Source organism: Aphelocoma coerulescens, chromosome 8 (genome assembly GCF_041296385.1).
Source record: "Aphelocoma coerulescens isolate FSJ_1873_10779 chromosome 8, UR_Acoe_1.0, whole genome shotgun sequence".
Classification (NCBI taxonomy): Eukaryota; Metazoa; Chordata; class Aves; order Passeriformes; family Corvidae; genus Aphelocoma; species Aphelocoma coerulescens.
In genome coordinates, this window is record NC_091022.1 from 21,152,994 (window position 1) to 21,167,086 (window position 14,093).

Below are 14,093 nucleotides of genomic sequence, written 5' to 3' on the forward strand. Positions count from 1 at the left end.
ACAAAGGGACAAGAAGATGCCTCTCTCCTAATTCTTGCTTGACCCAGAACATTTCTATTAAAACACTGGTTTTAAAGTCCAGTCTTGATTTTTAAATGTAGAAGGGAGATTCTACCAACGGAGTTCTTTTATGTCATCACTGCTAATTAACCTCAAAACTGCCAAGATACAATTTTCTTTGGACCTGATTTGACTTTGATTAACTTTATTCTTCTCTCACTGAGTTTTTTTTATGTATACAAACCAGGCTAGGAAATCTGGGGGTTTTGTGATCAAATTAAAGGGTCTCCACTTCCTCTTTGATCTGCTGAGTAGGAATTCCTAAACCTTTCGAATGGAGTAATGGAAGACAAACATTCTGTTCTCAGATATTTGACAATCTCTAAAGTACTGAGAAAAGTAAACATATATTCCATGAATAATTTAACATTTCTTTTCAAAGGAACTAAAGATTATCTAAATAGAAATAAAGTATTCAATGAAAAAAATTTTTATTGCCAACAATTGGAAATTCTGCAAACTTACAGCATGTGCACTGATGGGGTTCTCAGAAAACCTATGAATTTAATGTAACACAAACAGTTACATCAAAAGAGGCAGCATTATACTAAACTCATTAAAAAAATACTTCTCTTTTCAAGCACTCACACTCTGTAGCCTTTATAGATCATGAATTAACAAATAACAATGATCTAAGAAATCTCTGTCCACTTCATATCCAGTAAAATGGAAACAATCAGATCAATGTCATATTTTGTGACATCCCAGTATACACAGCAATTGCTTCTGCTGCTTAATTAGGACGAGCAAATTTTAAGGGGCAGGTGGGTACTCCAGTTTTGGCAGAGGCCATCCAGAAGAACAAGGCAGTCTCAGTGTTACTGGACCTGACTTCACTGAACACTGTAGGACTGAACGCTGAACCCAGTTCAAGAAAATGAAACTTGAGATGTTGGATGAAAAAATAATGAAGACTGTGGTCACACAATCTGCTCCAGGTATAGCAGCACTGAAGGTTAGCACTCTGCCTCTTTATTTAGGAAGCAAAGGCTACGAGCTTGTGTCCCAAAATCAGCTGTGCACAGCTAGACAATCAAACCAATGATCCCATAAGCAGGCATGGAGGAGCTAGACTGCATTATATGCACATCTGCAATTGTTCCTGTATTCTTTACAACATGTCTATGTTTAGGTCTAAACAAATGTTACAAAAGGAAAGGGGCAGGTAAAGCAAGTACCTAAATCAAGGATGAAGCCTGTGGTCAGGAATAGAGAAACAGGGCACCTAGTTGCAATAAAACACAAAGCAGCAGTGTTCCCAGCATCTGCAGAGAGCAGCAATCTTCATTGGAAGGAATTCAGGGGTACAGAGAAGACCACAGGCTTCTGGTACCGAGCTGCAGAACAGTGAGCAGGAAAGGAACAGCTTTATTGGAGGAGAAATAAAGAACTCCCTCTAGGTGTGAAATGCCTGGCAGCCATGTATCCTACTCACTGAAATGCATTTAATTCAGAAAATTTAGGAATATGAAATGAGTGAGAATCAGTAATATTAAATATTAGCTCTTAAAGCACCATGGAATATTGTTGATCTTTCAGAATTTCACTAACTGTGCTTGAAGTATCAAATCAAATGTATTTCAAGTAACTAAATTATATATACTTTTAACACTAATTAGCCCATTCTAAATGACATTTCTCCAATTAAACTGTCCTTAATATTTATTTAGCATAACCATCTCTTTTCCAAATTTGCCACGGTTTCCTCTGTTTTGAGGATGTTTCCCTAGTATCACCTCCATTTGAACTCTGCAATAGCACAGCTTTATTTTATTATCCACCTAGTCTCTATATTCCAAAAGAGAAACCAAGCAGAGAGGAGCAGTAATGATTAAGGAAGGGTGAAATGCTGTGTATATCTGCATTGCTGCCACAGCAGCAACCTGTTCTTTCCCTATGACTTTGCAGTCAGAAAGAGCTCACAGACCAGCAATTACTTTTATTCACAAATCAGCTGTATGAAGCCTGATTTATACTGCCTCAAATCAAAAGCACAACAGTCCCACTGCTGTAGATTTTTAAAACTGGAAAATAAAACTAGTAATTGCCTTTTTCATTATTGCCTCATGCTGGCTCAAGATACATGAGCAACATTAAACACATTAGCAGCTGTTAGTCTGATTAACTAACTCAAGGCAACAAAACCAAAGGAATTATGGCCACCATTCCTTCTAGGACAAAAGCCAGAGTCTAAAAAGTGGACTTGAGAGCTCTCTGTTAAATTGAGATAGCTTGGGTCTGCTAGAGAAATAATCCTTTCATATGATGTAAGTGCACAGACCAACCACTGAACAATTTCTTTTGCACAATAGAAGGATAGACTGGATAGTTACAATCTTCCAGTGTGACCTCTGGAATAAATTGTACTATAAGACTTATGTATTCATCTTGTTTGAACTGGAGCATTTCCTTCCGAAAAGCATCCAGTTCTGATTTTAGAATGTCCAATAAGGGGAAATTTATTACAATCTTTATTAAATCATTTCACTGGTAAATCACTCACAGTGTTTAAGATACTCCTGCTTGGAATCTAAACTGCCTAGTCTCAAATTTAATTGCATGGTTCTCTTTTTACCTCTTCCAGCCAGACAGGAGAGCTGCTGTTATCAAATCTATGCTTCACATATGGGCAAGCTGCTCCTTTATCTTCTCTTTAATAAATTTTGCTGAACCCTGCTGCAAAGAAAGGCTTCCAAATCTCAGAGTTCCTCTCTTACACCTCCCTGACTAACAAACTTCCAGATCTGAATGTGATATCCCAGTAACCATTGTACCGTGAGTTGTTACAGCTTGAACAACTTCCTACTCCTTTGTTCAGACCGGGAAAGAATCACCTTCATAATGTTGAACTGGGAGCTCCCTTATCCCCAGAGTCCTTTTCCGAGTCATTGCTTCCCAAAATAGCCTTCCCTCACAGAAAAACACTTCCCTGTTTAGTTTCCAGCAGCATGGTTTTAGCTCCAGCTAAGAGTGTTCTGATTAATGAATTCTCACAAAGAACATAGTCCTGATATATTTATGAAATAGCCAAATACCCAGTCCTTCCATTGAGTTGATGTCCAATATATTTGTCATTATAGGTAAAACTGCACTGCATGTTAATGTATTTCTGTGTAGTTTGGTGTATTAACATTTCTTTAAAAAAAGAAGAGAGAAAAGATTAAAAATAGAAAATACAAGATTTATTGTCTTTAAACATTTAGGAAGGATATATGAAATGAGCCTAAGAAGTAATTGGAAATTTCTGCAGAATGAAATATCTGGAACATGAAGAGACTCTCAGTCTCCACTACCATTTAAATTAGCTTTTATATATTCATTGTTTTGTAGATATCCAGCGTGATTTTAAGACCTGACAAGCACTGAGACCTAAGCCACTCTTCATGAGTAATGGAAAGGAACAGAAATACAGCTCCAATAATAATGTTAATGTTCTTTAAATTCTTTAAGTATTGCTTCTGAGAGAAAATATTTAAAATATTTTAAAATATTTAAAATCCTTAGTCTTTCAAATATGTCCAGATTTTACATATAGACTCTTGTGCTAAAAAATAACAAGGATATGCATATCTGTGAGTATTCCTTCTGAGGACAGAGCAGGGGTTGGTATCTATAGTAAACAGAACAGCTGTGGCCTTGACATGATCACACAGAAATGTACATCAGGACATACATCCTCCCACAAAGCAGCCTCCAGCTCGCCAGGAGCTGGGCAATTGCTGAGCAGCCCTGCACCCAGCGTGCTGCTCTCCAGCTCTCCTGACTCCCCCAGCACACATCCCTGCCAGGCAGAGCACCCTTCTGCCCCTCCTGTATTCCTCAGTGCCAGGAGAAATAGAGGGGAACATTCAAAACAAGCATCACCCACTTTTCCCAAGTAGAGTATCACAGCCAGCACATGAAAAGGTATAAACCCCATTGTGTCTGAGAAAGGTATTGACTAATGCCTGCAAACAGAGGGGATCTGAACTTAATCAAGATAAACTGTTGTTCAACTGCAACATCAGAATTAAGAGCTTCCTCTAAGAATCACTTTGCTGTTTTTCTTCCTTTCCCTTTCCTTTTATTTACATTTGGACTGTGTGGAGTATACATCTTATCTTGTTTTACTTACACAAGGCCAAGAACAAAAGCGTAGTAGAAACATCACAGATGTAGGTAAAAACACTCCATTCACATGTTCTGTTGAAAGGAGCTGTAGTTATACTTCAGGGATACAAGAACACAGATACATAAATGTAAGGCACCAAAACAGTAGGAGCACTATTACCTTTAAATCATGAGACTTATATCAGCTTATGTGGGAAGATCAAACTGGGGAAGATATTTCTCATAACAGGAAGAGCTCCTTGAAAGCTCATGTTTAGGTCAAGAAATGGCACTTCTCTTACTTGAGGCATTTTTTCTACTTAAGAATATTCACTCATTAGAGCACTTTACCTGCCAACATAACAGACCCTGCATCTCCTGAAGCCCTTTATATTCCTATCCACACATTTCAGAGATATGCTAAGACCTCAGATGGAAATTATATTGATATGGAAATTACCAGACCAGTACGAAGGTGTTATGCAAGAGGTTAAAATTGTCCAGCTTTCAAAAGTGACTGAAAGTCATTATGTTGCTCTGACTGCACCTGTATTGCAATGAAGGGGTTTGCTGTTCTCTGGCTGAAGGAGTGCCCAACCCCCTGTATAACAGAATATCTTTAGCTATCAAACTGAATCAAATGCATTAAGAAAAGATTCAACTTGGACAAATCAGATTTTTCAGCTTAAAGAAAAACTGTACAATTTATTAGACTAGATTTCTCAAAAGAATAAATCTAGCTTACCTTTAAACATCTCAACTATTATCATTTCACACAGAGTGCAATGCAGCACTTAAATATGTTTCAGATATCTTTCCAAATACGTATTGCCTCTTAAGAATATAGGGAACTTCACTGACTGTACACAGTAGTTACCTGCATGCATTTTAAATATTCTGCTACCTTCACATTTATAATCCATTTATAATCTATTTTGCTTTCATATTTCTAGAAATATGTTAATAATTTGGCAGTAAAATTAATGTTTTACCTGCATAGAGTAAAAGTTGCTTTGCCTCTGTAAGATTGTTAACAGAGTATTCACTCCCTCTCTTCCTCAGCTGCATGTGTAAAATAATGAGTGTATAACAAGATTTCCTACAGAACAAAACCTTATAATGTAACCTTATGCTTTTCAGGCCACATTACAGCCAAAACCACATCATTTGGAACTCTCATTATGAATAAAAAAGTATTCCAAAGGATCTGGGCAGATTAACCTAGTAGAGAAGACTCAAGACTTTTTTTTTCTTCAGCAAAACAGATGTCACTGGCTTCTCAGTTTCATAAGCCATGCTGAAAATAGGTTCAGGCAAAGAGGTAAAAAAGTTTTATTCTTGTGAGGATGAACTCCCAAAGAATAAATAAATCCACAGAGAAACTACAAGCAGGAGTGATCCCAAGAAAAGCAAGAAAGGGCTAATGAAGACACTGTGGAAAATACCAATGCTTCTTGCACTGAGCCTAGAGCACAGGGAAAACATTCACACAGGGGCATACCTTATTTTAGCTATTTTTGTACTTTTTCCACACAGGCTTGCTGAAGAAAAAAGAAAGGCCAATTTTATTTTTTTCAATTTTTTAATTTCCTTTTAGTAATACTTTTTTATTCCTTTGCTCTGCCTCGAAGCAAGACACACATTCCACTGCAAATAAAAGGACACAAAAAATAAAGAAGAGAGGTGAGATCTCAGATCAAGGTTAGAGTAAATGAGGTCCAGCGACTCAGTGGAGAGACCAGCCAAGTGATAACTGCAGATCAGCTCTAATGAGCTGAGATCTTTTCCTGCAGGGTATGAGTTACTCTGTGAGTCAAAGGAATATTTTTAAGTGACAAATAAAATGCCACAGAGGAATTAATTGTTGCATTGTTAACTACTGATTAGTCACACATATCACAATATGTGTCTGAGTGATGTCCTCTTTTAAACTCCCATCCCACATGAACATAATGGGGAGATAATTGCAAGATGCTGGTTGGAATTAATCCAAGGGAAGGAGCAGGAAGCAGAAACTGCTGGAAAGCTTGTTTTAATCTTGAGAGAGAAGTGTCATTCCACATTTTCCAGGAGAAATCCTTACTCACTTCTCCATGAACTCTGACAAAGCAGAACTCATGGCTTTGTTGCCACATGCTTGCAAACAAATATAAAACTTTTTTTCTTGTAAATCCCACTAAGAGTTGATGATACACATGACTTTGTCTATACTTAACTAGTCCTTGCCTAGATGAGATGCTTTTCAGGACAGATGCTTGAGAGTAGATTTATGTACTTCCTCAGACAGTGAAAACCTGATATGAAAATGCAGGTTTATTACATGCAGTCAATAAAGAATCCTTTTTCCAGACAAAGGAAATACATTCCTGTTCATAAATTGAAGTGTGTAAATAGAAATAACTTTTCTCCTTACTTAACCCTCTCATCAATCATGACCCCCTTATAAATCATTCACAGTGATGGGCTGTAGAAAATAAACCTCTTAAATTCATGTGATCTGCACTGTCTGTCCACTTAAATGTATCACAGGACTTGTTTTCTATATATACAGTGACAGTACCAAATATAAATAATTTTGGTTTGTTTTTTAAGGCTTTTGAGCCAGTTGCCATGGGTTCTAAAGAACTTTCTGGGATGATTTTGAGGATAATGTTTTGAGAACTGTTTAAGATAGATGAGGGTCTCTTGCCACAATTCAACACTCAAAAATTTCTGTTATCCACCTCTGTTTCTGTGTAAATTAGCAAACACCAATTTGGTAAACAGGAAAGCCCAGGAATCTTGGGTATGAGATCATGGGAGATAGAGTGGCATTGAAAGAAAACTGCAATCCTGCAAGTTCACAGTCCAACTGGTTCAAGGTTATTCATTATTTTACTCAGGTGTTCTTAGTAATAGAAGATTAAAATCCTTCTGCAGTGAAACAATTCAATAAAAGGAGTTTAGTGCTACAAGTAAAATGACTGAATATGCACATAACACTACTTGTCTCATACTAATCCTAGTGGGCGTTTTAGGTGTTAGGCTTTATTACTGACTCTGGATAAGGGAATGAAGATTTAGAAAACTTCTTAAACTCCTACTTGCTCTAGAGCTGAAGTAAATAATACAGCAGGATGGTAATTTTAGGGGTTTTTTTAAATCAGTCAACTTCTATGCTACAAAGTCAAGGTGATTTTTGCCTTCACATTTTTTTATGGTGGAAATATTAATAGACACCAGGCAGTCTATTAGTCACATATAAGGAATAAGATCTGTAAAAAGAATGTGATAAGATCATTCTTTCAGACTCATTGGCAGGAACATGAAGACCCAAATACAAGATACAGCTGGGAAGAATAGAAGAATGAGCTGGAGTGCAAAGTCTGACAAAAGCTGAACTGGGTGGAAAAGTGACTCCCTTATTGTTCAGTGTTGTTTGGCAAAGCTTACAGGCACAAAGGAGAAGAATGAAAGCTGCAAGCAGACTAAACTGTCAAAGGCATCATTCTGACATGGAGCAAAGATGAAAATAAAGCATGTTGGAGAAAGCAGTTTAGAAACCATGGGTGAAGCAACTGCCCCCAACTCTCAAACTATCAGAAAAAAACAGGATTTTACATGCTTCACTCATGCCACCAAAAATTCTTTTTACACATAATTCTGCAAAGCTGTAAATACACATTTAGGACCTTTTTCAAGCATTAACCATCTTCTTATTAAACCAGGCACTGACTACAGGCTTGTTCATCAAGTAATAAAGCCGGATTTTTATGCAATGAAAATTGTCGTCATTAAGAAGTGTTGCAAAGGGCTGATTATCACACATTCCACTTGCAAGCAATAAAGCAGCATGCCTGCAATTCCACTCTCATATTTCCAAATGCCATATAAAAAAAAAGCATAATAATGATTTGCCACAAATCTTGAAAAATATTCTCTTCCCTATAAATACTATTGAGACAGGCTATTTTCTTGCATATGTATTAATGCATTTAATTGAAAACCCAAGGCAGCTGTTACACTGCTACTCATTTTATTATAATCATAAAAATAATGGATGTTCAACACAGAGCTGAATACAGATTAATGCCAAAGCTATTTACTAATCCCTTTTCCCCTGATCATTCAAGAGACTAACCACAAATTTGAACGGCCAGAAATACAGGGGCAAAGAGAGTATTGTAGTGAGTTTAGCAGGGTACAAATTGCAGGCATTTTTGAATTTACTAGGGACTAGAAATCTAGACAATGGAGAAAACAGCGTCCCAAGCAACAGTCTCCAGCATAACCCACAGACACCATTTTGTCTTTCTTCATTCGAGCATAGCTAGAAGATAAACAGAACTTAGCTCTGCCCCCTCCTATGTCCTGGGCAATTCAGTGCCTACACCTAATTCTAGATGAACACTAGAACTTCTCTCACCTGTTCCTGGGGACAGGACGAAACCTTGGCAGCCTCCTTCCCCACACTCAAAAGTTGTAGTGATGGCTTTACACACAGTTCAAGGATAGAAAAATTAGTGTAGTGCACCAAACCCACATAAAAACCAGGATGCATCTTGTAACACCAAAGGAAAAGTGCAGGAGCTGTTGATGGAAATTTTCTTCTTGACTTCCAGCAGCAGTAGCAAGCTCAGCATCCCAGAGACATCTCCTCCCCTGACACAGCATCCCTACTTTCAGCACACAAAAGAAAAGCCATGTCCCTCTGCACCTTTAGAGCAGCAACATCCAAAAGTACCTACCCTGTTGAGAGACCTCAGGAGGGCTTTGGCATTGCATTTCAGTCAAAAAGGCAAGTTCCTTCATTCCAGTTTAAAAAAACTCCCTACAATCCTACCTGCCTTTTCCAAATCTGTCCACATTTAAATTCAAACTGTGAGAATTCAAAACACCTGGCACTTAAACACAGATAAAACAATTATTGGGACCAAAAGGAACCTACTGGGGGATCACACCTTGTTTGCTGATGCTCCAGCAAACATATCATACAGCCTCTCTTCATAAAGGTTAAAGCTCTGCCCTAAAATCAGCCCAGTTTTTGTCCTCATACTCTTCCCTTGTACTGTTGCATTTGGGTTAGAAATCCTCTTTAGTGTTTCCAGACTGAAGGCAGCTTGTGGCCACACCTGTATTCTTGGCAGTGCAGTTGGTTACCTTGAAGAAGTCCCCTCTCCAAAATTTTTGCCATCATAACAAACTTTTTTTAGCTATCCCAAAGAATGCCGGCTCTTCAGTTTGATGTTTAAAGACTCCCATGATCATTTTATTAGGCCTTTTTTCCAAGTCTGTCCAGTGTTTAAACAACAGGGGAAGCCTGCACTGAGCACAGTGTTGAAAATAAAAATCTCACCATTGCTCTGGGTTGCAGCATTACCTCCCAGTTTCTCCTGGTCTTCCTCCCTGTGATGTGCACCAGTCATTTTTTCCCCAGATGTAGCCCTCTGGTGGGTTACAGTCATTCAATGAAGTGCATCAAGGTATTTTCCATCTAGCATCTCAAATTAAGAACTTCCCTCCATCATTAGCCCCTGAAGTTTGAAGTTATGACCTTTCATTTTAAACTATTAAAATACTATTAGTCAAGTTTTAAAGGCCTTCTTGTTGGACAATATTCCACTATCCTTTTTAGTCATGTCATCTTTCCCAGTTTGTGTCCTCAGCAATCAACATAAGCCTATCTTTGTGCCATGGTCTTTGTTTTTTTCCTATTTAGAAAAGAAATCATCCCCCAGGTCAATTCTTCAGAAAGTCTTCTGGTAAACTCACTAGCTCAATAGTTTGGCAATTAGCACAGCTCAAGAAAAGAGCTGGTTCCCTCACAGGCAATGTATTATTAGGAGCCAAACCACCAATCTGAGCTGTTTCGTGAATCTTTCCCTTGCAGCAATTCACTCTAACCAAGAACTTTGCCAAGAAAATTGCACATTCAGTTGGTAGAACACAGTTCTCTATATTTGAACAGACAAGTAATGTTAAAGCTATATTCACTTATCCTTGATATTGAAAGGTATTACCTTATTCTTTACTAAAAGAAAAAGTAGTGATAGCATATTTATCTAGAGCTTCACCTCAATTCACATTGCTCCTGTTCCTGGGAAGAGGTCATACTTCTAACTCTTTAACATTTATTCTGATAATAGTTGGTCCCTTTCTTTCCTGGTTTGATTTATAGATAATGAAAATATATTCACCATGAAACAACATGCAATTTTAGTTTGTTAACATAGAAAGGACAAGGTTAACCTCCACTTTTGTAGTCCTGCAATTAGGATTTTTTCACTATCAAATTTGTACATGCTAACATCCATTGGGCATTTCAGCTATTGTTACCAACAGAGCTGAGATTTATGTCACTCTGTTGATCAGTTTCTGTAACTGATAATTAAAAATTTAGCTTACCTAGAGATACTTCAAAAAAGGCTTACTGATTTCAAAACTTAAGCTCAGCAAGTAAAATTATCTGTTTAAACACTCATTGGAAACAAAATCCACATTGTAAAAATAAGAATGTTTGGAAAGAATGTGTGAAGGATTTTAAAAGAGATTTCACTGCTATGATATGAGTGCCTGGAGACTGTGACTGGCAATAGATTTACCATGCTTTTTCCCATTTCAAGCCAGAGAAGGTTTATATATATAAAGTACAAATTTGTGCCTTTACTGGAAGAGCTGTCAAGTGAAAGGATTACACAAATCGTTGCCAGGTCATCTGTGTTACAAGCACATTTTGTAACTCCAGGTCTATCATTAAAGGCTTTTTTCCGCCAAACTAAGAGTTCTCCTCCCTGACCATTCACCATTATTTCCCTGTTAAAAGCACAAAGAAAAGATTTGGGAAAACTTAATAAAACAATCTTTTTAGTAAGCAGAAACTTGTGTTATTAGATATTGTGGTGCAATATGTTTCTCCAATTAGAGCTCATCTGAAATTCAAATACCTTGTTGGTTTCATATAGTTAATTAATACAGTTCATGTTAAAAAAAGAAAAAAATTACAATAAAGTATTTTATTATTCATCCCAAAAGAAAGGAAAAAAGCAAGTCAACATAAAGCAAATTTAGTCATCAAATTCTTAAATATAAGAGTGAATCTTATTTTCATTCTTTCTGCCTAGATGAAAAGTTCAGACATGCAATGGTTAGAAAACAGAATGGAGAAACACAGCAGAAAAGCTTTGGGGACCATTGTTCATAACCTTTAGGTTTGGACAAACCTATCTCACTCCAAGGAGAAAAAAATCACAGTTAATTTCCAAGATAAAACACACAGGCTCACAAAACTCATTAGGCAATAATTTGTATATTACATTCATGAGCCCCTATTCCTATTAAAGATTAGCAGGGCAAAATAGTTCCTTGGCAAACTTCCAAAGAACCACAGCAGCTGTTCTGCTGACCAAAACCACTGGGGCCAAGTACCCAACATCCACACTAACCCTCTGTCAGGGATCTACATTGAACTACCTCTAGTCTGACCTGCCAGGTACCTTTTCATTTCAAAGAAAAGCAGACGTTTCTTTCTCCTTGATTTTCTCCCTCTTTCAAATACTGTAGTAAAATTAGTTTATGACAACTTGAAAATCTGCATTAGTTCTCAGGGGACTGGGAGAACCCCACAAAATAATGATTCAGGTACAAAACCTGATTTTTGCTGAAAGAGCTCAGATATTGCAATAGAGATTTAGGTAAGGAGTGCCATTAAAGAAAACTGAAAAAGTTGTTCACAACCTCTCTGTTTACAAGCAACAAAAGAGGAGAGATAAGGCAATATCAATATATCAGGAGATTTGTTTTGTTCAATCTAAAGACTCTTTGTTGTTGTATTTAGACTCTGTGTTGTTCTATTTAATGACAGTGCATGTTTCAATAGGAAAAAAAAAGATATTTTCTGCACATTCATGCGGTCTCAGTCTATTTTAGTTGTCAGTGTCTGAATCTCACACATTAAACATACCTTTTCTGAGGACAATGCAGGCTGCATACTTTTTACCCAAAAGTTGTTAGTATTTACAAGTATTCTCACGAAATGTTGAGAATTTTCTCTTTGACTTCCAAGTCTGTAAATTTGTTCATATTTTCATAAATTGAATCAGAGATCTTTCAATGCATAACATCTAAGTGCAAAATGCCTTACAAACATATTGAGTCAGAGAATTGGAAAAAGAAAACAATACTGAATATAAATTTGAGATGAAGCTCTTATTGCTAGAGTTGAGTTCTGAAATTCATAGCAAAGATACCTTTGATTTCAAAAGGGGAAAGAGTCAACACCCTGATTTCTAATTGTTCTGAAATATCTCCTGGCAAAAAAAAAAAAAAAAAAAAAAAAGGAAAACTAAAAAGCATAGTATGTCATCTTACCACAATACTCAGACTTTGGAAAACACATTCTCAGAGCTGTTTTTATCAAAAACAATATTTAATTTGAAAAGTAGCAGAAGTTCTCATTAATAAGCAGGAAGAAAAACATCTTACAAAATAGTACAAATTAGCTTAATTTTAACATTAATATTGCACTCTCAAATTCACAAAAACCAAGATTTTCAAAGCTTTATGTAACATTTATCTCAAAAAAAAAAAAGGGAAAATAGACAAATTGTGAAGAAAATAATATACAGAAATAAGAGTACATGCACTAATCAAATCTGAGTAACAGATGAGATTTTCCTAAATAGACTGATTATATTAATAGCTCTTTGAATAACAGCTGTATGAATACGGTTGCATAAAATCAGATTTAACTGAAGTATAATTTGGCATATTAAAGGTGTCACAAAAGATACATCTGCAATTTGCAAAATTTGTTCCTTTAAAAGCGTAAAATATTCATCACTCATCATATTTTTAAGATTATGAGCTCAGAACTTTATGAACACCAGATTTCATTAAATCCCCTTGTTGCACCTAAAGACTCTGCAAAAAGTAGAAAAAAAAATAGTGGTGTGTTTTCCATTGTCTTGAGCATAGCAGTAAGTCTGGAAGCAAAGACACAAATTGCATCTGTCTGCCAGCTCTCTGCTGGCTCTGCACCAAATTGTAAAAGTAAGGAATCAGTCACTTTTGGAATAGCATTCGGGCTGAGTTACAGCTTTGTGTCATTCCACCTCAGATTTTGAGTTAAGCTTTGTGTCATTCCACCTCAGATTTTGAGCAGACTGTTCACCAACATTCATCTCCATGTGCAACACACACTAACAAAGTGTTTATAGTTCTACTCTGATCAGCACTTCAATAAAACTAGTATGTCTAACTAACTCGGGAGATTTTTGTAGTGACATTTAATGACATTTTCATTGTACACAGCATCTAAAGGCATTAGTGTCATTATTGACTAGGTTTTAAAGGCTGTATGTCATTAGTAAGACAACATTAATTTACTACACAAATCATTGCAAAGAGAGAGAAGTATTTATCATGCTTTATAAGGCAGTGCAATTTTCATGTAACCAAACCACTACACAATTTAATCATGCATAGCTGGAAAATGCAAATAATCTGCTCAATTAGGTAGTGGCACCATTATGTCACAGGTGCTGGAAATCATGTATGCTTTGAGAAAACAGAAAAAGTAAGATATATTGACATGCTTTATTGCAGTAAATGCTAGTAAAATTGCAATCCCTATTTAAATCTTAGGCCTGAAATAAACTCCACAAAAATAGGCCACTGTGACAAGAGGCAGCTCTCTGCAGAATTAGAGCTTCAGAGATTATTTTTATCTTACTATTTTATCAGTGGAATGAGACAAATTATCCTCTGAGTAGAAATTGACTGAACAACATTAATTTCTCGAAACAAAATGAATGGCCAAAACACAAGAGGTTATCTGCTACAGGCAACATTTCATGCATTATCCACAGTACTTTTTCTCTTTTTTTTAAAGAAGGAACTCTAAATTTTAATATATTTTATAATCAGTGGCATGTTAGCTACTAACACTAGTGTACATAAACACTTCC